General features: G+C 44.3%; 1 protein-coding gene across 3 annotated transcripts in view; it reads right to left on the bottom strand.

Moving 5' to 3' along the window:
• Positions 1-26,095, bottom strand: part of ATP10B (ATPase phospholipid transporting 10B (putative)) — a 316,187-nt gene that overhangs the window by 247,717 nt on the left and 42,375 nt on the right. Inside the window, exon 1 of one of the 3 annotated variants that reach the window (XM_074313867.1) lies at positions 9,941-9,993. The exons of 1 other annotated variant lie outside the window; for it this stretch is intronic. The gene's annotated coding sequence lies outside the window, so the exon portion shown is untranslated. Of the gene's footprint in view, positions 1-9,719; positions 9,994-26,095 lie in introns of those variants that run through there. One more of the 3 variants, XM_019740727.2, reaches the window with a different exon arrangement.

Genomic DNA, 26,095 nt, shown 5'->3' on the forward strand with positions numbered 1-26,095 from the left:
TAGCAAAGCAGGGGGTGGCCGGTTAGGCAGAACCGCCTTCTGTGACATCCTTTCATGCGTTGATTTTTTCCATGAACATTGATGGAGCATCTATACGCTACGGACCAGGCTCTGGGGCTCTGATACGGCACAAAATCAGACTTGGCCTATGGCCTGGGAATCAGAATTCACACAGAGCCAGGACTCAACCAAGCGAGGGAAACAACCCAACAATCAGACCAAAAGGAGTCGGGGCGATGACCGTGAAGAGTAGCCAGAAAGGGAACTTTGCAGACCCTCTTAAGAAGGTTGCTCTTCAATCTCAAAGTAGTGAGGTGCTCTCAGGGGTTTTCAGCAGGAGTTTAAACACATTCGGATTGGCATTTTGAAAAGATGATTGTGGTGCTGTGAGGGGGAGCTATCGATCCTCTGACTAGGATATGCTACCCCTCTCTAACTGCTGTCTGTCACGGCAATGGGAGGGATCCATGGAACACACGCGACAGTGTCGTCTATCCACGCAGAAACCCTAGCAGCTTCCACGCACTCTCTCTGCACTTGGAACCGTCTCGGATTGCTAGTAACGACTCGTTCCTGACTGCATCTGAGGCCAACGGTGATACCTCTGCAACAATTACATTAACATCAGAGCTCGGAATGAGCTGATGGAAAGCTGTTCATCCATGTAATGAGGTCTCAGTTGTATTTTAAAAATATGCCAGATAGTCTGGTAAGAGACAGCAGAGTTTTTCTGTTTGTCAAGAGATGGGGGAGGTAGAACTCGAGTTTCGGGGCTTCAGCTGCAATATGAGAAATGTCATCTGTCCATGACATGCTCAAGGCAGAATAAGCAAATGTGAAAGGAGCAGTGACAGTGAGAGAAGCCCAGGACAAGATGTGGGTGGGAGGGGAAGGCGAAATGGACGTACACGTTGTAATTATCACCTAATAGTGATTGAGCATTTAACAATAGATCGGGCATCACCTATACCAGCTCACTTAAATAGGACAGCTCTGTGGGGTAGGTGTTAATATTAACTCCATCGACATGGGGCTCAGAGAGGTGAATTCCAATCCACATCTTTCTAACTCCAAAGTCTGATTTTACAATGACCTGACCTTATGCTCCATCCCTGGATAAAAAAGCCCTGAATTGGTATCTTTTGGTGTAGAATCGGGAAGTCTGTTTTATGTAACAGATTTCAACCCCTTCAGCTTTCCCAGTTACATTGTTAGTGGTTCTCAGCATCAACTGCCTGTGGAATCATCTGAGGGGCTTTGGGAAACTCCCACGCTCAAGCCCCACCTCAGAGATTTCGATTTAATTAGTCCTGTGCAGTGCTTGCTAAACTTTCATGTCCTGCAAACCATCTGGCGATTTTGGTCAAGTGCAGACTCAGATTCCATGGGTGTGGGTGGGGGCTGAGATCCTGCCTTTTTAACCAGGTGATGGCTACTGGCTGGGGGAACCTCACCTGCGGCAGCTACAGTCCAGGGCAAAGAGAACCATTGCTTTAGAGAGACAGTTTCAGTCTGGTGCTTATTAATGTTTTCTTTTTCTTTTCTTTTTTTTTAGGATTAAAAAAAAATCATTATTAGAATGAGTCATACATGCCCATGGAACACAAATCAAACAGCAAATAACGGCCTCCTTCCCCCTCTGTTTCTAAGCACCAGAAGCCCTTTCTTTCTACACAATCAAATGCCGTCAGCCAGAGGGTTTGTTCATAAACAAGCATAGATGTATGTGTGCATATGCCCTTTAAAAACCCACACATGTCAGTATTCTAATCATACCATTCAGCACTTTCCTTTTTCAGTTAACAATATATCTGCTTCATAACATTAAGAGCTGCCTCCTTTTTAACTGTGGGAAAGTATATACCAAATGTACTCTTTTAACCATTTTTACGTGTAGAGTTCAATGCCATTAAGCACACTCCCACTGTTGTGCCACCATCACCGTCATTCATCTCTAGAGCTTCACAAATGCAACTGCATATCTGCGAAACGGTGCCAGTTAATGTTTAACTCTTCTCTGAAATAAAGCAGGAACCCGTCTCGGGGCCAGAGCTTTCAGCAGACACCAGTGTCTGGCTTGTGTTTACTCATGGTGCTCTGTGATCACCGTATTTAATTTTACAGTGACTCTGTGATAAGAAATCCTAATTTCCCACTTAAAGTCATGCCCTTTTTAAGCAAATCTAATTTCCACTGAAATGACCATGTCTGGGAAGCAGGAGTGAAGTCTGCCCCTGGCTGTGCCACCAGATGTGAAAGCTGCACATCATGAAGGACTGAGGCTAGGACATGCCACCTGTCGCCTTCTGAGCTCCCAGCTGACCTTTATCTCCAGACACTGGGCAGTAAAAATGGCCTTTCCTTGGGGCCTCAGGACTTGTACCCAGAGGCAGCCTTTGCAAAGGGCTGGGCTTGTTTTCTCTAAACCAGACCACATACCAGTCCCTCCTCCATCATCCTTAGCAGAATGACAACCAAGAATGAAGGTCAAGTCTCTCATGGGATTTTGTGTCTTCTGATAGACACAGGGAGCTCAAATGCAGGTACTTTGCTGTAGATGACACCAGAGGCTGCCCTTCTAGAAAATGACACGTTTCATGTGACGGGGGATCTGGCTTGAGAAAAATCAGAGAAGGACCAGCATTCATCTCAGATGAGAGGTTGTATCACAGACCTCGGCTGAAGGCAAGAGGTGCATTTTCTGTGCAGACCACAATGACAAGAGCTTGGGACTGGGAGCCCACCGACCCAGCATGGAGACCTGGGCTCACCACCAACCAGCTCGGGGATCTGTAGCAAGTCCTTGCACCTTTCCAAGTATCAGAGTTTTTTATATATGCAAAATGCTGAGGTAAAGATCTTATGAAGATTAAATAGAATATACGTAAGAAGGTATTTAGCACTGTAATTTTGCTCACTACATGGAAATCTTGTAGTTCTGGACTCCTCACCTGAAGGAAATTAAAAAAAGGAGGAAGATGTGGGCAAAAAGTGGGGTCCAGGGATACTCAGATGGTCACTGTCTAGCCAAGCTTCCACCTGTGACTGAAAGAATGTGTGACAGGCCTTCCAGGGTGAGCTGTGGCTGGAGAAATGGCATTATTAGATGTGAGGGAAATGACAAGCTCCACCCTAAACAAAGTCCAGATGAACTCAAATCGTAGCTGGGCAGAGAAATGCTCTACTGAGGAGCTGGCAAAAGAAAATGTGTCCCAAGTTGTACAAGTAAGAATTCCAATGACCCAACACTAAGCCTCCTGACTTCTTGCTTACTATTAAGCACAACAAACACCAACGATGGATCTGCACTAGACACATACTTTCCTTAGAAGCTACCACACTGATCCAGTGAATAACATCTGAGTCTTTCCCACATACCAGGGGACATTGTCAAACAAGACGGAGAAGACCCTCGTACTCATGGGTGGACATCCTCATGGGTCCCCTCTAAGCCCGACTCCATGACCCATTCAAATCACCTGCATATAACCCCTGCTTTTCTCTGAGTGTCCTGGAAAGGCAACAGTATCTGGGGATACTTCTGCCACGCAGAGGAAAAGGAAATAGATGGTTTTATCTTCAGAGGTGAGCACAAGTCTTTGTTTGCAAGATCTTGCCTTTGTTAGGAATCAACTAAGATTCCCACTTATCGGGGTCCTCCTGTGATGGGAGAGCAGACTGAGCAGAAGGGATAATGAGAGACGGCTGGGGCACTGGCCAGAGCTGCTCCGGTCATTGATTGGAAGATTGGCACATGAGGAGGAGCAGTGCAGTCAGACGGGGCCTGGAAAAACGTCCTTAGCACGAGCTGCAAAAGCAGACTGTGCACAAGAGAAAGCTGGTGTGTGATCTTGTGGCAGAAAAGAAGAATTTCCCATCAAACCATAAGTTGGTGCATTATGCTGGTCTGGGGAAGGGATTTTGACGTTGAAAGGACTAGGTTCAAATCCCACTTCCACAACTTACTTAGTAGGTGCTTAACCTTACCAAGCTCAGTCTCCTAATCTGTAAAGTGATTAGCGTAGCACTTACATCATTAGGTTGAGGGAGAATTAAGTGAAACCCCATATACACTGGGGTCAATGCAGTGCCCAGGACACTGCAGAAGTGTTACTAGTAAATGTATGCAGAGCTGAACAACAGGAAAACAGTGCTATGCTACCATGGAAAATAGACAATTTGTGCGAGGTCACATAGTCAATAAAGGGCGTGGTATTCAAGACTTAACTCGATTTCTCCGATTCTTTCTGCATTCCTTCCTGGGAACAGTCCAATTGCTTAAGTACTACTTGGGAGGGATGGCACTTTCTTGATATACGGCCACAATTCAGACCCCCCTTTTTGTCTGCTTTTATAAATAACACAATTCACAGGCCAGTCCTCAGGCTAAGATGCCAATTACTGAATTATCTCACAGCATTGAAAGCGCGCTTTATGATCTGTGATCAAATTGATTTGCTCTTAAACCAGGCTCAAAAGAGAACAAGGAAGGAAAGAAAAATTGGAAAAATGCAAAAGGGTTACTGTTCAAGAGGTAGGTAATGGACCGAGGGTCCCTTGGAGAGACAAAACGTCCACCCTCATGCTTCCCTACTGTGATATTCCTGAACTAAGAGGTGTGGTGGGGAGGCAAGCTGAGTAATTAGGGACCTTAGCTGTGCCCTGGTAAGATGAGGCAAAACAAAAACAAACAGGCTCACCACCCAGGTCAGGGTGGGAAGAACCAGAGAAACTGGGTGAGGCAGGTCTACCCACATCCCCCATGGCATAGCCCAGCAGGACAGGTTTGTCCACAGCTAATCATTAATGTGTTATCAAATTATCTCAGAGACGCTGACTCAGGCAGGAGGCGTTTGGGGCAGTTCAGTGCAGAGGTGAAGACCGTGTGTTTAGTCACACAGGTTTGGGTTTACATCCTGGTGGTGTCACTTTCAGCTGAGTGCCCTGGCCAAGTTTGTAGGTTCCCAAATGTCATCTTCCCTAAAATAGGAAGGAGAATACTAGAACCTACTTGAGAGTGTTGTGTTAGGAGTACCTGCGCTAATTAAATAAACCCACACGTAGCAAGTACTCAATAAAAGGAAGCTGTTAATTATTAATTACTATCATTATCTGAGAAGCATCTCAGAGCCATGCATACTCTGTGCAGGCAGCAGCAGGGTGACTGCTTTTCAGGGGTCATGGTGCTCCTACATTGCGTGCTAGGATCCTGGCAGACATAAGTTCCCACCCAGGGGGAGAATGAACCTGTAAAGTAACTGCAATAGCCAACACGATGGCAGGAAAGGCACAAATGCTGCCGTCTGTCTTTGACCAGCCCAGGACTGACCTCTGGACAATTTCTTGTGGTCATTTATCCCAACATTGATGCTAACTCAGGAGATTATAGTGATAGATTTAAGCCAACCCAGGACAATGGTATCACAAAGCTGGAAGAAGCCCCCTAGCTGGTCAGGTCTGGAAACAGTAGTGCCGTTGATGGCTTTTCATCAGCAAACTCATCACCGGCAGACCAGTGTGGTTGCCTGCCCACAGAGAGAATACTGAGCAGAGGAGAAAGTTCTGGCCGGTGTGGCGATATCTTAGAGACATAAATCATTTCCAACAAGACACTTCACTTACTAGCCTCAAGAGGACATGAGGCCAAGAAGTTCCTGTGGATACATGCCTGGAGAGAAGTAAATAGGTTCTTGGAGTCTAAATTCCTGTCCAACTGTGAGTTCCAAGAGGAATTTGTGTTTCCTTGAGAGTTTATTGAGGAAATAGAACATAGAAGAGAGAAGGGTCTGGATGAACTCAGTTCAAATCCTGATTCTAGCCATGCGCCCTGGCTCTTCATCAGTTTCTGCATTGATATGATGAAACTGAGCAGACATCGCTCCTAGAGGGCTGAGGGAAAAGTGGCGGCGGCAGCAAACATGTGAGAGAACATTACACACCAAACATTGACTCAGCACTTTATAGGTCTTCATTGTCATAATGCTCACAGGACACTAAGGAAAAAGTTCAGTAGTATGCCTGTTTATGGATAGGGAAATCTGAAACAGAGTGGTTGAGAAACTTGTCCAAGGTCACACAGCTAGCGACTGACAGCCAGGCATCCTAACCATGAGCCCATGTCCTTCACTCCTATGATGAACTGCTTCTGGCACATGAGATAATATGAGGAAAATGCTTCTAGTAGTGCCAAGTATGAAGTGGTTAATAAATGCTGACTGTCATTATTATATCATTACTCCCCAGCATAGCATACAGTGTCTGCAAACTCTCCTAAAGATTTTAAGAATTTTGAACAGCTTGAGCATCCACTATATGCCCTGGGCTAGGGCTGAGGATTTTCATATTCTCTTTTGGCAAGACATACAATTTTGCTTTCTTTATGAAAATATTTATCCTTTTCTTAAAAGGCCACTTGGGAAAAAGGAGTAAGTCAATCAGTGTACATGAAAACTGGGTTCCATCACTCACTACCTGACGACGTCATACTTTCTAAGTCTCGTATTCCGTATTTCCAAAAACAGAGACAGTCAGCATGACCATGAAATGAGATTGTCCAAGGCCTCCTCTTAGCAGTGAGTAAGTTCTCAGTACAAGTTCATTGCCAGTATTATTCCCCCCACCAGGGCCCAACAAGTTGGAAAAGCATTACTGAGAAGCATGGCCAGGAGTCAAGCCCAGGTCCCCAGACACTTAATGTAATTCTCTTTCCATAATACAGTCTTGCGTATGAGCCCCTTCCTCCCCAGTAAAATCATCTGGACTCTGGCTTGGCTCCTGATTAAAAAATATATTTTCAAAGGCATTTAAAAAAATCTAGAATAGCACAAGGGAATAGAAGACAAGGAGTGCCTTAAAAAAAAAAAGAATCACAGAACAACCTGAGGATCAGATATAAAAATCAGACGTCTCTTAAATCAAATAGGATCAGGGCTGATGCCAGGAAAGCTCAACACACATTACAATGAAGAACACATAAGTGCAGGAAGGGACCCATAAAACCACCAGCATGTGAAATACTGCCAAACGCTGCGTGCTTGCCAAGGAAGAAGCATCACTAGGCCGCTGTCTAACGCGCTCCTGGCTGCAAAGCGAAGAGGCTGGGTGTTAATTAAAGTACCTAAGTCGATTCTTGAGGTAGCTGCCTGGGAAAAGAGATCCTGCAGAGAAGTCTCTTCCTCTGATAGATTTCCTTTGGAACTGTGGATTTTCTGCAAGTGAAATTCTCCAAAACAAACACACCTCCCTGTGTACTCTGCTCCCCGTTGCTAGAGGCCGGCTGCTTTTGAGCAAGAGACCTAATGTGCTGGTTTCTTTATCACTGTCACACTGAATGCAGGCATGCCTCGGACGGATGGTGGGTTTGTTTCCAGACTACCACAATAAAGAGAGTATTACAGTAAAGCGAGGCATCATCTTTTACTGCTAGAGGGGCTTGCCTTCAATTTGTAAAAAAACGAACATCTGTGATGCACAATAAAGCTAAGAGCAATAAAACAACGTATGCCTGTACTCTGCAAAGGGCTGGCATCACATGTACACCTTGCGACCACCTCACAGGCTATAGAAGGCAGCTGCTATTCCATTTTACAGGGGATAAACACGAGAAGTGGTGGCACAAACGGACTTGCCCACAGTTGCAAAGAGTGGTAGATCCCATGGAAATATTTTGGACCCCCTGATCCCAAATATGGGCCTCTTCTTATCCTGCCAATGAATGACACCGAAAAATAGCAAAAGACATGTGAGCAAAGCCTGGTGGGAATTTGAATGAGTGGCTTGATGAGCAGAACTGGGAGGGTGCACGCCCAGCTTTTTGGGATCCCGTTGGCGTGGCTAAGATCAATACCATGTTTGGTGTCCAGAAAACCGTGCTGGGGGAAGTCACAGGCAGGGTTGCTTATCAGACTGGTCGGCAGAGACAGCCTGATCATACCTTGCCATTTCTCAGGGAACTATATCCATTGGATGCCATTTAGCCTTTTTCCTTATGTTCCCACAAAGATGACATCATGTGTCCTTTGAGCACCTGAAAACCCTTGTGTTCTTTACTTCAGTTTCTAGGATAAGGCGTTTGCCTTCCCAAAGGAGACCAAGTGGAGGTGCTGTCTGAGAGGGAGGCAAATGGTGGTCATGCTCTCTCCTGATGCCTTTTATTATTTATTCACTCAAAACATAGTAACAGGGCCCGTTATCATTGGAAAATCTGCTAAACCCTAGGGATCCTGTAGTACCCAGCAGGTGGAAGACATGGAAGGTCCCAGACTTCACGGGACTTACACACAAGCAGACAGAATTTCAGATTGCTGTCAGCATCGTGAACATAATCCGCACTGGGAGGGAGTGCAATGGGCGGGCAGTGTTGGTGGGCGGACGCCCTTTTAAGTTCTGTGGTCTAGGAAACCCTCTTGAACAGGCAATATTTGAGTGGTAACCTGATTGAAGACACGGAGCCAAATTCAGGGAAAGCCCAGGGGAGCGTGTTCCAAGCAGAGGGAAGACCATGGACACAGGTCCCAAGGAGGGGAACAAACAGAGGCAACCATGAACTGAGGCATCTGCTGTTAGGTGAGGTTGGGGGGTGGGCAAGCGTCAGAGTCAAAAGAAGCCTGGAGAATCACTGTAGGGGGATTGGGGTTAATTCTAAGTGGCCCAGTGTCCAGCTCTCAAATGTATCTCCTTCCCCCTTCCATTGCCGGCTCTGGTGTTTTAAAGACCAGCTCCATTGCTCAGCTGATAGTCTCTAAATTCTTCGTGGCACAGACCATGTGGATTCCATATTGCTGACAGTGGGCTCTTAACAGTCGCCAAATCCACAAGAAGGGGCCACTGAGGTCTGAGAAGCAGAGACCAAGGTCAAAACTGGTGCCTGAACACAGCAGCAAGACACAGAGACTGTCAGCTTTGTGTGGTCCCGAGAAAGCCTCTTTAGGTGGTTGCTCATCACCTCTGCACGCTTTGAATCTGGACAACCCTTAGCTAACTATGACCTCAGTGGTGTAAGTCAAGAGCCTGGACTGAAATCAGCAATCCCTAGTTTGGCTCAGCTACCCTCCCTGAGCCTGAGCACCCTCATCCGTCATGGTACATAATACCGACACCTGCCTCACGGGCTTGCGACAAGATGGAAAGTGCTTCACCCTCTTGCTTTGCAAATCGTAAGCTTTCAGTCAGCTCCTACCATTATGATTTTCGTCAGAAACGCACCTCTGTGTCTCATTTTCTCTCTTCCTCAAACACACCTACTTCTTTCAAAATCCTGTACAGTGGTTTTGTAAGCATCTGGAAAGAGGCCCTGAACTAGTAGAGGCCCTGAACGACTGCCTAAATATGATGGGCTCTCCACAATGGTGATTCATTCTGAGCAAGAGGCAGCAAAGGCAGAGGCAGCCTGCTCCTCAGCACGTGGAAGAAGCCAAGACCATAGAGAGTCATCACCATTCTCATCTGCCTTCATAACAGCCAACTGCACACATGGGGCCTTCCAGCATGAGCAAGGAGCTCCCCAGATAGACAGGAACGTGGTTCCCCAGGAGCCTGTTGCTGCTGTGGCTGGTGGTGAATACAGCAGCAGCCCCCAGAACCCAGGGGACGGAAGCAGAGCCAAGGGGCAGCCTCAGAGACTCCCTTTGAAGCAGCATCCCTGCCACAGGCCGCAAGCTGTGGGGAGAGCGGAGGAGAAAGGACCACCTTCCAGTCTTAGCATCAAGCAGGGCACTTACCTTCTCCTCCTCGGTGCAGGCTCCACAGCTCTGACAGGGGGAGTCAACACTCTTTGGGCGTTTTCATCCTGGTGGGGCCACTAGGGAGGGAGGCTGGGTTGCCACCGCCTCCAGTTATCCCATCAAGGGGTGTGACAGCCGGTGAGAGCTTCCTCTTAATCCGCTGGCCTGAGCAGGCAGCCCCAACCCCTTTCAGAAGCCCAGCCGTCAATGTCACATACCTGTACACAATTCCTCCACCCCGTTTCCTCCTCTCCCGGCCTGCTGCAGAAATCGGCTTCGCGCCGCCCTGCTGAAGGCTTCTGGGCTCCTCCTCCAAGTCCTGTATCTCCACCCCCCTTCTCTTCCTACCTTCCAGGCTTCCTGGCGGGGCTGGCCCAACCGGCTTAGGAGCCAGAGCTAACCCAGGAGAGGTGCCTGTGCTGTCAGCTGCTGGGTGGCTGGCCTGGTTTCCACCAGCCCGCCCTGCAAACCCAAACCCCCAGTTTATTTTGAGAGAGAGCCCCCGGGTTAGACCCAAAACTTGGGACATTGGCCCAGCTGTGGGGAAATGGAGAGTATCCATTTGCTGGTGATTAATTTGAAAAGTGTAGGAATTTGAAGGTCATGTGTCAGGAGATTGGGACTCTGTCTAGCTGCCTCACAGGGCAACTCCCACCCAGGCCGAGGGGCTGTATCCCTATTCCTTGGCTAAACTGCACCCTCCCTTCAGGGACCACAGCTTTCCTTACTACAGATGTAGCAGATACCTTATTCTTAGTAGAAAGGAGAGGGCGAAAACTTGAGAGAGGTTGAAATCTGCCCATCCGGCTGCAAGGAGATTGCATTTCCTCCTCTGGGAGGTGTTGGGATATCAGCAAGGAAAGTTCACTGGGGAGTGTGGGGAAAAGGAGACCCCTGATTAAGTGCTCGCAGAGGCCTCAGGCCAGTTGGGGTTATAATGATTTATGTTTCCATTGGCATCATCCTAAAACTGGTTCTGATCTATCTGTGGCCTGTTATTTCCTTGCACCCTTGTCTCCAAGGAACAGGGACTAAAGCCTGTCAAGCACGTGTCCCATCATGTACTCCTTCTGTGCCACTGAACCCGGAAGTAATTTTTGGAGTGTCCTCTCAGGTAGGTCCACACAGGGCCCTTCAGTGACTAGAACGGTTACATGAGAAGAGACCTATGTGCATTCCCTGCACACATCGATATTATAAAAGGCGCTTGAATCTAGACTGCAGTCTAACATAACACTCTCATTGCACTCTCCCATTTTACAAATTTTATCTATGCTTCAAACAAACAGACGCCTGCCTCCTACCAGAAATAGTGAGATTTTGGGTTTTAATCATTGTTTTCCAAATAAAGCCAAGGCATACCTGAACAGGTGTGCTCTCCATGAATTACTTAATTAAAACAGCTCCCTGAAGGCCACTGCAATACCAGAGGGAGAGATGGAAGCACGGAGATTTAATTTTGAGTGACTTTGTTATTAAAATGGAAGGAAGTACAATCTGGCCTATCTTAACTTAGGCGACTGAATTAAAAATCCATCAGAAAGAATGATGCTCTTTAATAACGCAGTGTTTCCAGAGTGTGGTGAGGAGACCACCTACATTAGGATGATTTGGGGAACTTGTGACACCTGCAGGTTCTTGGCTTTACCCCAGAACTCTCTGAGGATGGAGCCTGGGATTTACATCTTAACACCCATCACTCTAGATAATTTCTACATACACCAACGTTGGAGAAGCAATGTAGGGTTTAATGATATTTTGGGGGGACTGTCAATGTGCTATTGTCTTTTTAAAATGCTATGTGTATGAACATAGTTTAGTATCTGCCTCCTCCATTAAATTGTTAGGTCTGAAGCTAGGGTCCAGCACATCCTGGCTCACTCCATCCCTCCTGGATCAGAATTTCAAATGGGCACATGCCCATCAACCTTGATTTTAACAAGCCCTGCAGGTGAGCCTGACGCATGCTACAGTTTGAGAAGCACTAGTATAAAAGAATCTTGCCAGAAAAGCTATTTGCTTACGAGTAGCCACCTACTGCCCTTATTTTTCCCTCTCCTCTTCAAATGGGATATTCTTTGGTCTATATGCTATCATGTATCTGTTAAGATCACAGTATATTAAGTGTGAGGCATGGTTTCACAAAAAGGAAACATTATTCCCAGTTTACAGCAGAGACGAGTGAGGCTCATAGAATGTGTGTGCGACTTGTGTGAGGACCTGAGGACAGACCTGGGGTTTAATTCTCTCAGATCTCCTAGACATTACTGCCATGTTCTTTCTTATTCTTCTACGGGTTCTCTGGGTCCTGGCTTTTGTCTTACTGGGCTGCATGAGGATTCTTCTGAGAGTTTCTTAGTGCATCACTCATAGCTCCAGCCTAAGGATGTCTGCCCTGGGGGACCTTGAACTCTAAGTAGTTCCCTGAACATACTATCCAAAGTGGTTTGGAGGGATTCACTGGGACTTTTGGCTGGATAAACAGCCTGGTGATTGTGAGATTGTCTCTCTTTGCAGGCACCCAACAGTCCTTAAACCCCGTGTGTTTTCTTTATTCTGTTCCAGTAACCCAAATAAGTCATAGTTCACGGACTGGATGACACCAGAGTAGGGTTAACAGGAGAATATTCATCGGGAATAAATAAACATTGAGGCTGGAGGCAGAGCTGTCCTTTTTTGAAGAGCTATGGGGGAAGTCATGCTTGCTTGGCCCAGAGCAAAGTAGGCACATCATCCAGCCAGGCAGCCAGCCATCGAACCATTCATTTATTCATCCTCTATGCCCATTTTGAACTCAAGTTGCACAAATCCAACAGCAACAAACAACAGGCAATTTAAATAGGCAGGATGAGTGCCACGACAAACAAAGGCAGGAAGCTGTAAAAACACATAAGAAGGCAAGCCAACTCGGTTTGGGAGTTGAGGAAGGTTTCCTGGAGGAAGTGGTATCTGGGCTAGGACCTGAAGATTTCATAGGCACTGCCAGCTGTGGAGGGGGCAAGGAGAGAAATATGAAGGGGGGGGGAGTTTCTCAGCAGAAGAGATTACATGGAAAGAGTATACTGCACAGACGATCTAGGCCTTGAAACTGTTCCCTAACCTATCTCTGTTCTCGGGGGAACCCAAACCAAGATAGAGATGGATTGCAGACTTCATTCCAGGCACTCAAAGTCTTGGCATCCTCATCATTCTTCCTTATCATCCCTATCATTATCATCGTTATATTATATTATTACTAGAGCCAGTGGAATCATAGGCTACATTAATGTAACTGTGTATTCAGACAGGGAGAATGGAGACTCCTGTTCCACTCTTCTCAGATTAGACACATGTGGGGTTCACTTCTGATGACCCTGCTTAAAGGGGACCCTGGTAAATAGTAGCGTGTTCAGGGGTAGGAAATGGGAAATACCTCCTCTGAGGAATAGCTAAAAGAACCAGAAGGCGTAGGAAAGGCAGGAAAGCTATCTTTCCATTCTCAGTTGCGATTATTGAGGGAGGGCTTCTCTGACATCCAACTCTAGGTCATCTGCCATGAAACTGTCACCCTCTAAGCTGTACATTTCATTGGGTCAGGACCAAGTTTGCCTGACCATTGCTTCCCCAGTGCCTACCACAGTGCCTGGTACATAACAGGTACTCAGTAGATATTTGTTGAATGAATGCATGACCGGGGCGAAGGCAGCCCCACACCAACTGCAGGGCTTTTCATATTATTCCCACCATTTCCAAAGGTCAGAGCCTAGCTGTCCTCCCTCTTCACTAGAAATATGGCCCTTCCGAACAATCCAAAGCACCTGATGTCATTATGGTTGGTTTCTATGGTGTACCTCTAGACAAACCCCGTAAGAAACTTTACTGGCAGATGAGATGCAGTGCCTAATGGTTCTATAGTACAGCGTGGAGAGTTTATTTTTCACAATCTGCTTTGTGCATCATAAACCAAATTATACAACTGGAATCAAAGAGGAGAAAGTGACATTGCATTTTTCAGATCCAAAGGCCTGGGAATTGACCCATCTGCCTAATCTATTGCTAAGTGCTCTGAGCTCCAAAGACCTGCTTTTCCACCATGCTTTTCTACTTTTCTGCTATTCTTTCTTCATCTATGTTAATCTAAGTATTCATCCTCCTCTAAAAATCAAAGATGGGTTAAAGCACTATGCTGTCTTCCTTCAGTGCCCCCCACCTAGAATCACATCCGTCACAGTCACCTCTTTTTGTATACAGCCTATAGTAGAGGTTTTTCCCCGTTTCCTTCCCTTTGGGCACTCTCTTTAGCCAAAATGGCCTATTTAACTGGTAATGATTACTTGCATCTTGGCACCCTGGCCGCCTACAGCAAAATAACAGATACAGGAAAATAAAGTGGCGGATGGTACACGGAAGCGCTGGACATTCAAAGATAAGAAAACACTCAGCGTCCCTGACTTCTTGTTAATTTTTCCAAGATTCATGCATTTAAATACACAGCATACAATGCTCATGTCAACAGCTGCTCATTTATGAGGCTTTTGGCACCAGTCACCTAGACTTGTGTTTTTGAAAACAGAAAGAATGATACTCTCTTCTAAGCTTAATTTTTCATATTCATCGTATGGATGCTTATTCCTAACTATATCTGGGTTGCAGCCTGAGCGGTTTGAAGATGTGATGGCTTCTCCACTCCAGACTGTATTTCCATTGGCTTATTAAATAATCTAGCATCAGATGGATAATCCTGTTCATGAAGGCATTTGTCTCCAGGAACCCCTACAAAACAGTTAGGACCAGCACTCGGAGGCTACCAGGAGTCATCAGCGATTGAATCATGGGTTAGTTTACTAGGAAACCAGTTTTCACCTTGAAAATTTGAAAATACAGTCGTCCCCTGTTACCCACAGGGAACATGTGCGAAGACCCCTGGTAGATGCCTGAAACTACAGATAGTACTGAGCCCGATATAAACTCTGTTTCTTCCTAAATAAACATTACCTAAGATAAAGTTGAATTTATAAATTATGCACAGTGAGAGATTAACAACAATATTAAAATGACTATAACAATATACTGTAATAAATGTGACTATGGCATTATTAAGTAAAATAAACTTGAACATAGGCCCTGCGATCTCACAATAGTTGATCTGACAACCCAAACAGCTACTAACAAACTGGACAAAGGGATGAGTCACATCCCGAAAGGGACAGAGCAGGATGGCGAGGGATTTCATCATACCGCTCAAAACAGCACACCATGGAAAACTTATGAATTCTTTCTGGACTTTTCCATTTAATATTTTCAGACCACAGCTGCCCACCAGTAACTGAAGCTGCGGAAAGCGAAACCACGGATAAGAGCGTTTTCTTTTGTGCAACTGTATCTAAGGATTTGACATTGGTTTTTTAGGCATCAGGCCTAGGATTTCTAGAGTTTAGTTTTCTGTATCACGTGTGATTTCAGATATGAACATATTGGTCACTAGTATATTTACTAGTGGAAAAATGTATTTCAGCTTAGGGGGAAAGATCCTTAACTCTGGTGCCTCCCAGGATGACAGGTGAAAGGGGTGCCCGTAAGAGTTGAGTGCTGTTACGTTTTATGAAAGGTGAGACGGGAAAACAAATCTTGCTTATGCCATGAAAGGGCTTGTTCCCCGTATGTGCTTTGGAATAGAACTCTATTTTAGCTTGAGAGCTATTCAACCTTGGTGCTTGAAATAGTAACATCTGATACTCAAATCTACTTACAACTCACAAATCATGCTGGTAAATATTCATGGTTCATGCTCTTTTGCATCCTGGGAAAGTATGAAGCGTAGAAAAAACAAACAAACTATGGAGTCAGAACTTGGGGTGTAATGGGAGATACGGCTGAATACCAGCAGGGTTAAACTAGACATAAATGTGGGTTTCCATTTGTGGAGCTTGGTTGCAAGACAACTTCAAGCACTTTCAGAGATGCATGATGCTGGGAAAAGGTGAAGCCAACCTTTCCGGCCCCGATCCAAGCACACCGATATGGGATGCCAAGAATCCACAGCCACGGGGCATCATGCGATACCCTGCCTTGCACTTTGTAAAATGCTTTAGAAATTTACCAATCACTTGCATGTATGTTTTGTTACCTGCTCCTGTGAGATGTAGTATTAACCCCACTTCCAAGGTTAACAGTTCTTTGATTTTAAATAACTTGTCCATGTTTACAAGGCTAGTAACTAAAACAAAACAAAACAAAACAAAACAAAAACCAAAACCAAAGAAAACGCGACATGGATCCCAGACCCACTGACTTCTGATCCAGGATTCTTCCAGGTACATCTTATTCTTCAGAATTCAGATTAAGATACCTCTTCCTTTGGCAGGCTTTTTAATCTACCTAAGTCTAGATTAGGTAAGTATCTATGGGCGCCAAAAATTACCCTCTAAGAGCCTAGCTCCCATCACATTTACTTGTAATAAATTATGCCCTTAATTTATTTTCCACTGGACTCTGAGTTCCATGAAAGAAGTGGTTAGTTTACCATGGTAACTGCAACACAGGGGATCTGGTACACAGTAAATGTTCCGTAAGTCTTTGTGAAGTGAACTGAGTGCCGACACTTATTTTGCCAAAGCAGGGAGGACAGTAAGGGCCTGACTTTGAGACTGACAGTCTCCAATTCTGTTTAGAATGGGCGTTTTCTAGCAAGAGCAAGTTACTGGTGCTGCCCTCTTGAAAATCTCATTGCAGATCCCCAAGAAAGCACTAAAAAATGCTTTCTAACACAGACTGTGGCTCGGCTTTGGGATTTGTTCTGTTTCAGTCTCAGCAGAAGAATATTTCTGCTCAGTTGATAATTCTAGCTGGTGAAGGAATAAGAAATCCTGAAAATCCTCTGGATTCACAGAACCTTTCCTGTTGTTCCTTCACCAAATGCTCACAAGTCTGCAGAAGAGGGATGTGTACGTTTGATTCTCTAGAGAAGCTGTATCTGTCCCCCAAACCAGCCATCCTCTGCCAGGCAAATAATTGTGATGATGAGGTTGGCAGAGGTGTCAGATGATGTCTTAACATCCCAAATGTAAAAGGAGCAAACATTAAGTGAAGCTAAATAATGAAAAGGTCCATTTAAAACCCATAATCAGTGTGATTCAAAAATTGTACATGGGGCTTAGGACCTCACTTCCCTTCGGAAATTTGCAAATTCTCTCTCCACTGTGTGAGATTCTCCAATGCGGCCAGCACAGCCAGAGTTGGCTGGACTCCCAGGTGCTATGCAAAGTCCATCTGTTCGGTCACTCTGTCTGCTGCGGACTTGGAGAATGAGTTGTGTGCATGGGACAGGTTCCAGTTAAATTTGAATTTCCTAAATATATTGAAAATGTGGCTGTGAGTTCTGAATCCAATGAGCCCTAACAGTTAGAGATTCCCACTGTGGCCCCCCTGCAACATTTTCAGTCCATGCACAACAGTGGGGTAGAGGGATATGGAGATACATGCTGAACACAAGGCCTGGCTTAGAGTAGGCATTTAATCACTATTTGTTTAATAATAATAGTATGTTTTTAGTATTTCTACTAAAATACTAATATGCTAAGTACTTTTATTTCTTTTCCTTTCAGAGTCCAGAGTGCTAACCATTACACGATGGGGCCATTTCTTTTCCTTTCTTCCTTTCTCTCTCTCTTTCTCTTTCTCCCAACCCTTCACTTCTCTACTTCTTCTTTCCTTCCTTCTTTCCTTCTTTCCTTCTTTCCTTCCTTCCTTCCTTCCTTCCTTCCTTCCTTCCTTTCTTCCTTCCTTCCTTCCTTCCTTCCTTCCTTCCTTCCTTCCTTCCTTCCTTCCTTCCTTCCTTCCTTTCATTTATCTTTCCTTCCCACAAATATTCATTGAATTCTCTGTGCGTATCAGGTACTCTTTTAAGAGCTCAGACTATGGTAATGAGCATGTGACATTATGCACCTTAAATTCCATTTGGAGGAAAACTAATAATAATCAAGTAACCAATAAATAATACAACTTCAGATTGTGATACATACTATGAAAGGAGAAATAAAACAGAATATTATGATAGTGACCCAGTGATGACAACCTACTTCCTCTGTGTGTACAGGGAAAACTTCTCTATGGGAGAGATATTTAAACTGACATTATTTTCAATGAGTAAGAAAGAATTTGCCGTGAAATAGTCTGTGGGGGCTGTTTTCTAGGCAGAGAAGTGTTCCAATGTAAATGTCCTAAATGAACCAGATTTGTGGAGTAAAAAAGAAGCCAGCATCTCTGGAGCAAGATGCACAATGGGAGAGAGCATAGACATGAGGTTGGAGAGGAAAGCAGATGGCAGATTGTGCAGAGATGTTGTAGGCCATGGTGAATAAGATTTCAATGCATTATCTTCTTCAACCAACACAGTAACTCTATGATGTATGTGGCATTTTATCCCTCCTTGAAGAGGAGAACAGTGAGACTTAGATAAGATAGCATGGTCAGGGTCACGTCACCCGTAATTGGCAGCATCCACATTTGAACCCAGGCCTGGATCCAGAATGCAATCCAGAAATCCCGACATAAATCCAGACATTATCAACAGCACTAGAATCACCCCTTTCCAAACATCCAAACACTCATCAATCCACGTTCCTATCCTCAGCACAGAGCACAGGGTTCTAGCGTGGATGTGAGAGTCAGTCAAACAAACCCAGCTTAAAATCTCAGCTCTGCCTTGACTGGCTATGTGATCTGGGAAAATCATCTGATTCCTTAGGACTTCAGTATTCTTATCTGCAAAAGGAGACTACCGTGTTTCCCCAAAAATAAGACAATCAGTTCTAATGTGTCTTTTGGAGCAAAAGTTAACATAAGACCAGTATTATATTATATTATTATATTATATTATATTATATTATATTATATTATATTATATTATATTATATTATATTATATTATATTATATTATATTATATTGACCTGATTTTATATTATAGTAAGATAAGACCGAGTCTTGCATTAATTTTTGCTTCAAAAGACCCTTAGAGTCGATTGTGCAGCTAGATCTTATTTTTGGGGAAACACGGTAATTACAGTACTTTCCTCCAACTTCTTAGGGTGTTGTGAGAGTAAAGTGACATCATACCTGTCCATTGTACGTGCTCAATAAATTCTCAACTAGAAACTAAACCAAAGCCCCACCACATATGTACACTCATTTTCCACTACTCATCTGTCTTTCCTCTCTCTTCCTAGACTCTTCAGATGGAGTTCAGAAAGTGGCATTTTACTATATACCACTACTGTTTCTGAGCCAAACCAAAAGTTTAAGACCACTGAAACAGACCACTAACCAAGATAGAACAGGATCTCGATAGAGCTCAGTGTCAGCCTTGGAAATTGCAACTATATCTGCAAATATGTACACTCTTAGGGTTAAATGGGATTTGGGGTCTTTTTGATGCTATTTTGGTGGTATTACAGCCAGACTTTTGGTAATACATGAATCCTGCACTGCTATTGCCTGTCTTCCGTGTTCTGTTCTCAATGTTCCAGTGTGAATTATATCCATGGCCTAATAACTAAAAGGTATTTGAAGTACAATGCATAATAACTTTCAGTGCACAAGGTAAAGGCCAGTCTGATTCACCTGTTTAGGTCCAAGTCCTAACATTTAATTCAAATGTCGACATCTCAATGTGCATCTTTAAGACACATTTCAAATTTAATATGTACAAAACCAAACTCATCATCTTTCCTCTAAATCTGCTCTTTCGATGACCTTCCCCATTTTTTGGGGAAAGCATATGTCTCCCTCCAGTTGCTCAGAGTTAAAACTTAGAGGAATCAGTTTCCCTTCTATTCTTCTCATGACCCATATCAGTAGCTCGTGTTGACCACCCTGAACTGAACCATCATCATCTTTTGCCTGAAATATTGCAGGAGCCATCTCACTGGTTTCCTTGTTTCTGCTCTTGCACTTCCAAAAGTCTATTCTCAATAGGGCAGCCAAAGAACACTTTAGAAACCTGAGTCAAATTAAAGTGTCTATGGTAGGCTAAATAATGGCCTCCCAAGTACGTCCAGGCCCTGGTCCCCAGGACCTATGCATGTTACCTTAAGAGATGTGGCAGGTATGGTTAAGTTAAGGATCCTGAGGTGAGGAGATTATCGGGGTCGGTCTGATGAAACTACAACGGTCTTCATAAAAGGATGCGGAACCATCAGTCAGAGGAGAAAGTGATGTGATGCTGGAAGCAGAGATTGGAGTGATGTGCTTTGAAGACAGAAGAAGGGGACACAAGCAAAGGAAGACAGATTCTCGCCTCACAGCCTCCAGAAAGAACCAGCCCTGCTGACACCTTGACCTCAGTCCAGGGAGTCGACTTGGGACTCCTCACTGCCAGAACTACAAGAGAATACATTTGCGTTGTTTTAAGCGGTTAAGGTTGGGGTCATCTGTAACAGCACTAACAGGAAACGAAGGCAGCTCCCCTTTATTCCTTCTCCTCCTAAGTAAAATCCAAAGTCATCACAATGACCTGCAAGGCCACACACAATCTGCCCCCACCATCCACCTTATGACTCTGACTATTTCCCATCACTCGCTCCTTTGCTCACTCAGTTGCAGCCACTGGGCCTTCTTGCTGCTCCCCAGACACCCAGGAATGGTCCCTGCACTATGCCTTCAACCTTTCTGTACCTGGAGTGCTTGTCTCCCAAAACAGTCACACGATTGGATGCTCACTTCCTTGGGTGTTCTTCCACTGTCACCTTCTCAGCGACCATTCTACTTGAAATAAGAATGCATTTCCTTTGCACCCTCCATTTCTTGTCCCACTTACCTGCCTCCTTTTTTTCCCAAAGCACTTATCACCAGGTGGCAAACTCTAGGTTTTACTTATTTATTTACTATAACGTAAGATCTATTTTTCTTTGCTTTGCACACTGCTATAGGCCTACCACCTACTGTGACGCTTGCACATAGTAGGTGCTCAAAGTATTTTTGTTAACTGGAAGGAGTTGAAGGGGATGAGATACTAACCCGGTGCAATATCCAGCGTGACTTGGCATGCGTGCAGAGCGTGATGGCAGGGCTCCCAGGAGAACCCTGACTCAGCTAAGCGAGGGTTTCATGAAGTTTAAGAGGAGAGGCAGCTGACAAATCCCGCCAAGGACAAGTCCTGATTTGACTTACTCACCAAGCTGTGTGTAGTGGGAGGAATGCACAGCGAGAGGAGCAGAACATGGGTTATGGCCTTTTAATGCAGTGGCCGACTTATGAATATTCATGACACAATTCATTCTTGATCTCTAACCAATTAGTTATGTTAGCCATTCTCCCCCCTTCCCTTGAAAGGAGTGGATATAAAAGAGCGTTAAAATTCCTTTCTGCTATACTGGATTATTTTTAACCTCTTCAAAAAGTCTCAAGGGAATGATTTAACGAGGCACCCCTACATTTCCAGACTTTCTCTCCATGACAGGTGAAGATGATCCATGAGCAAAGTTTAGCTTCCTTTCCAGCACAAGGAGGTGTTCTCTGCAAATTAATAGCTCCCCAGCAGTCATCCATTAGTAAAGGCAAGAATACTCACTCCACTCCACACACACACACACACACACACACACACACACACACACACACATCACCTTGTACAAATGCAAGGGAAATCGACACCTTTGGGACCCAAACCATGAATAGGATTCTAAGAAAAAGCCTGGCCAGAGCAGCTGCAGGGATGGCAGACCGTCTAGCTCACCTGTCAGTTCTAAAGTACAGTACTTTCCTGAAGCTCCAAGACCGCCTCTAGAAACATTTGGAGGAAGTGCTGTTCTGCTGTGTTAGGGACGCTGGCTGGGGGCCCAGGAAAGCCACACCTATCACAGCCTTGCTTGCTTTGAGCTAGAGGAAACTGTTTAGAGGTTAGGATTTCGAAAACGAACTCCAGTGGGAACCACCTTGAATCCCTTTTTCTTCCACGGATCGCCAGGCCTGCATAATATCCTGCTTTACGAACAGAGAAAGCAAGTTAGAAAGAGGTTAAAGGATCTGGCTGAACCCACACACTTAACGTATGAAACAGCAAAAAGTCTCAAGGTTTATAGCAACACTGGTTATCATTAAGCTACTGCAAGTGACACATTGAAAGATAGGCACTTACAGAACAGGACACTAAGTGTGTGGAAGCTTCCGTGGATGAACAGAAAAACCATTTTCCTCATCCTGATCTATCATTTCTCAGCACATGGGCTATTTATCAGAAAACCGGCTCACTAGTCACCAAATAGGTGATGGTTATTGATAAGACAAGGAGACAAAACCGGAAGGAAGAAAGAAATCAGGCATCCAGAAAAGCATTCTGTCACTAAGCTTCATCACGACGGTAGTGCATTGTCCAATCTGTTCTTCTCTTGAAGTTGGCTTACAGTCAGCCTCCTTTGGGGACCTGCTGATTGTGTTACAAATATGGGTTTGACGTGTAGCAGATGAGGATTTTTCAAAACACATGTTCAGTGAAGAGGGAGGTCATAGCTTAAGTGAAATCAACACAGGTTCTTGGCCTGGCTCAGATCAAAGGACCTGGGGATTAAAATCCCCTGGAAGGTCATGTAAATATACTTGGAAATAACCTGACATCCACTCATCAATCTCCAGGTCCTTAGAGGTCACTTGTCACCGGGGCACTTCCTCAGCTACTCCCATGGTCTTTTGGGGTTTTGGCCTCTTCTGGCACCCTCAAGTATTTTCCTATCCTCCTCCCCCATCATCTCTCTGCCCTGAAATTATCGTATGGCTAATCCTGGCAGCTGGTCCCATACAGGGCTGCTCTTGGTAGTTGTAGAGCTTCTGCTGATAGAATGTTTTCCTGAAGCTTTTACCCCCAATGGTGGGGAGAGTGTATGCCAGGTGACACCAGGGCGAACAGATGGCCCCATTTTTTTCCTATTTCAAGTCAGGTTCCTCTCCTCTGATGTCATGTATGTCAAAAGCCACTCCTCCGGAGTAATAATATTTACTTACATTGATTATTTCTGGACTCAGGTTTGCTTTGGAATAAAATTTAGACATTAAAAAAATTTAAATATATTTTATAAATGAAAAATGCACATGGCAAAATAAATTCTAAAAATGTACAGAAAAGGACAAAGTAAAAGATAAAAGTCTCTCCTCTCTTTATCCCACCTAACGGACTGGTCAACTTTCTTACATATCTATCCAGAAATGATCTCTACCTATGTCTATGTCCATTTATCTTTTTCTTTTTTTTTTTGAATTCCCAGAATTGGGGTATCACTCTACACACTATTCTACAATCAGCTTTTAATTGTTATTAACAATTTATCTTGGAGAGAGTGTCATATAAGCAACATAATCTGATACTCCAGTCTTTTCATTGTCAATGTACTATTCCATCACATAAATGTACCAAAGTTTATTTCATCAGGCCCCTAGAGGCGGACAGCTGGGTTATTTCCAGCAGCTATCATTAGTTTTGCTGTTACAAATATTGAGGGTTCTGCATCCCTATCCTTTGCCCACTTCCTTATACATCTAATAGTTTTTAAAAGACTGCTCTCCTCCATGCTCCTCCCAGTAATTCTTTAGCACCTTACCCTGCTTTACTTTCTTCATAGCATTTGGTGTTATCTAAGCTAACCCATTTATTTCTACTTTCTTCCTGTTCCCCTAAATCAGAATATTGTCACAAAAATAGGGAGTGCTGTCTTATTTGCCTCTATGTTACCAGCGCCAAGAACAGTGCATGGTGCAGAGTGGGTGCTCAATAAATACCTCTTGTATTAAAAACAAAATGAACCACAACAGATTGAATAGCATAAATGTGGCTTAATGTAGTGGAAATCTACAAAGCAAACTGGCGTAAGTGAAAAGCAAAATCGTTCACTCTCAAAACTGGAAGTCTGGCGACATGGCAGGTTCTAGGTATTTTGGATCAGGGCCTTTATAATGTCACCGAGGACTCAAATTCTTCCCATCTTTTTATTCTGTCTTCTTCAGCATGGGCTTCATTGAATGGGTGGTGATGTGTTCAAAGATGGCTGCAGGATTTGCAGGCCTCACCTCCAGGCCTGATAACATCCAGGGCAAGAACAGAGAGTATCCATTTCTGTGTTTCTTTCCTTGGGATAACCAATTCTTTAGTAGAAGTCCCCAGTAGACTGTCTTCTAGCATTTTATTAGCCAGATGGGTCACATGCACATTTCAGAGTCAACCGTGAGCATGGAACGTGGAATTACCTGGCCTGGTGGAGACCAACTGGAGTGGAACCAAGATAGCAGAATCATCCGTAAATGTCTACAACACTCGAGCTCCAAGGTCAAAGTAAGAGTCCTGGTATGCTGGGGTTCTAAACATGGCCAGAGGCAAGGTAGCAGTTAGTTATATGATGTAAGTGGGACCAAAATAGGAGGTCAAGGTTGGAACCACTGGGATTTAAGGAGCTAGACTGCTCTGTAGTCATTTAAAAGAGTTTCTGTGCTGTAGGCAGAGATATGTATTTTCAGACTATATTTCTTCGGGGGCTAATTTTACTTTCTAAGTCAGGGTTTAGACTTAACTGTGACTAAAATTGGCGGCTTGCTCTAGGGTGATGTGTGCACTTTTATTTCAACAGTGGCCCGCAGAGGTCAGAGGCTATAAAACAAGACTTCAGGGGGGTCGTCTGGGCATAGTGGCCATCACAGGCAAAGGCAGATCAGCCGGCAAACCAAGGTCCCGTTGGTACAAAATATACCACAGAACCGAACCATGCTCATTATTTCTACTCCTAGCAATTTAATCAAAGCCCCCTTCATCTCCTGCCTGGACCACTGCGTGACCTGCCAGGAACACTCTTACCTGGTGTCCTGGCCTTCTCTCTTGCCTCCCATCAGTTGTTTTTCCAGAGCAGCCAAACGAGCATTTGAAAACAAAATCAGTTGTCATCTGCTGGCTCAAATCCTCATATAGCTTTTCACCTCGCAGAGAATAAAATGCCCTCTCCTTACCCTATGCCCTTGACCTTTTCAAATGAGGGATACACCATCACTCTTTCCATCATTTGCTGCACTCCAATGCCATGGGACACTGCTATTTCCCCTTGAACATGCCAAGGTCTGTGCACTGGGTTTCCAGTTTGTCACCATTGCCACTTTCAGATTATTCGGGTCTCACCTCTAACCTCTCACCTTCCACAGGCCATTCCCTGAACACTGTAACTCCACCCCAAGTTGTAGTAACCATCCATCTCATGTTTCATTTTAATTTGTTCAGAGCTTTATCACTACATAATACCTTACATATTTATTTGCTTACTAATTAATTTTCAGTCTTTCCCAACCGGAAGCTATTCTCCTGGAGGGTAGGGTATTGTTTGGCACTTTATTCTCAGCACTTAGAACAATGATTAGTTTAATAAATACTTGAGTGTTTAATTAATAGTTCTTAACAACAAATATTAATCCCTTCTATTAACCCTTCTACATAGTAGTTTCACATCATATGCCACATATGAAGACCCGGAGATGAAATGACTTCACAGCAGGAACGGTTGGTTTGGAGAACAGAAAAGAGGGTGGGTACAGGTTTAAGAACCTTTTGTCAAATATTTAAGGCACTGTCTTGTGGAAGAGTGGCTTTGAAGTCACTCTGACAGGACGAGTAGGGAAGAATAAGGAGACAATGATAGTATCACAAAACTCACAGAACAGAATCCCCCAATTGTCTCCTTCTTGTAAGAGGAATTATTCTTTCTTGTTGAGAGAGATGCTAAGTCAACCTATATAATGAAGTGTTGGGAGAGAGAGAGAACAATGACAGGGAGAAGGGAAAGCTGCCTGAGCGGGAGAAGGGAAAGTTTTAGGGCTGCACACTAGGAGAGAAAGATGGAAGAGGAGAGAGGATTTTATTACGTGTGGCTGTGGCCCCTTTACTTGGGTCCCTTTTAGTGCTACTGAGTGGAGAATGGAATTCCTTTCTCATTATTTTTAGATACTGACTACACTTTTTAAACATAAAGTCCCTCTGAGACCAAACCACCTGGGTCCCTGGATTATTAACAGCTACATTAAAAACGAAAACCAAAAACCAAAAAAGCAAAACAACAACAACAACAACTTTAAAACAATTGACTGACAATGGGAAAAACTGCTTGATAAAGAAGTTACAGCTTATCATTTGAAATTTAAGCAGAACCTCAAAGACGTTTTGCTGGAGACTAAAGTATGTTTTCTGAAGTCTGCCCCAACTCTCGGCAGAGTACAGCTCTACTCTATTGTTAGGTAGAGAGAGTGAGTGTCTGGGGCTAGAACAGAGAGACCTTTATATTGTATGGCCTCTTGGATGAAAGTTGGCCAGTTTGGGCTTGGAAGTGGGTACAGTAATGGAACAGTGATTGTTTATGTTTTGCCATCTAGAATTTCC

This window comes from Rhinolophus sinicus, linkage group LG10 (assembly GCF_036562045.2).
Source record: "Rhinolophus sinicus isolate RSC01 linkage group LG10, ASM3656204v1, whole genome shotgun sequence".
NCBI classification, from domain to species: domain Eukaryota; kingdom Metazoa; phylum Chordata; class Mammalia; order Chiroptera; family Rhinolophidae; genus Rhinolophus; species Rhinolophus sinicus.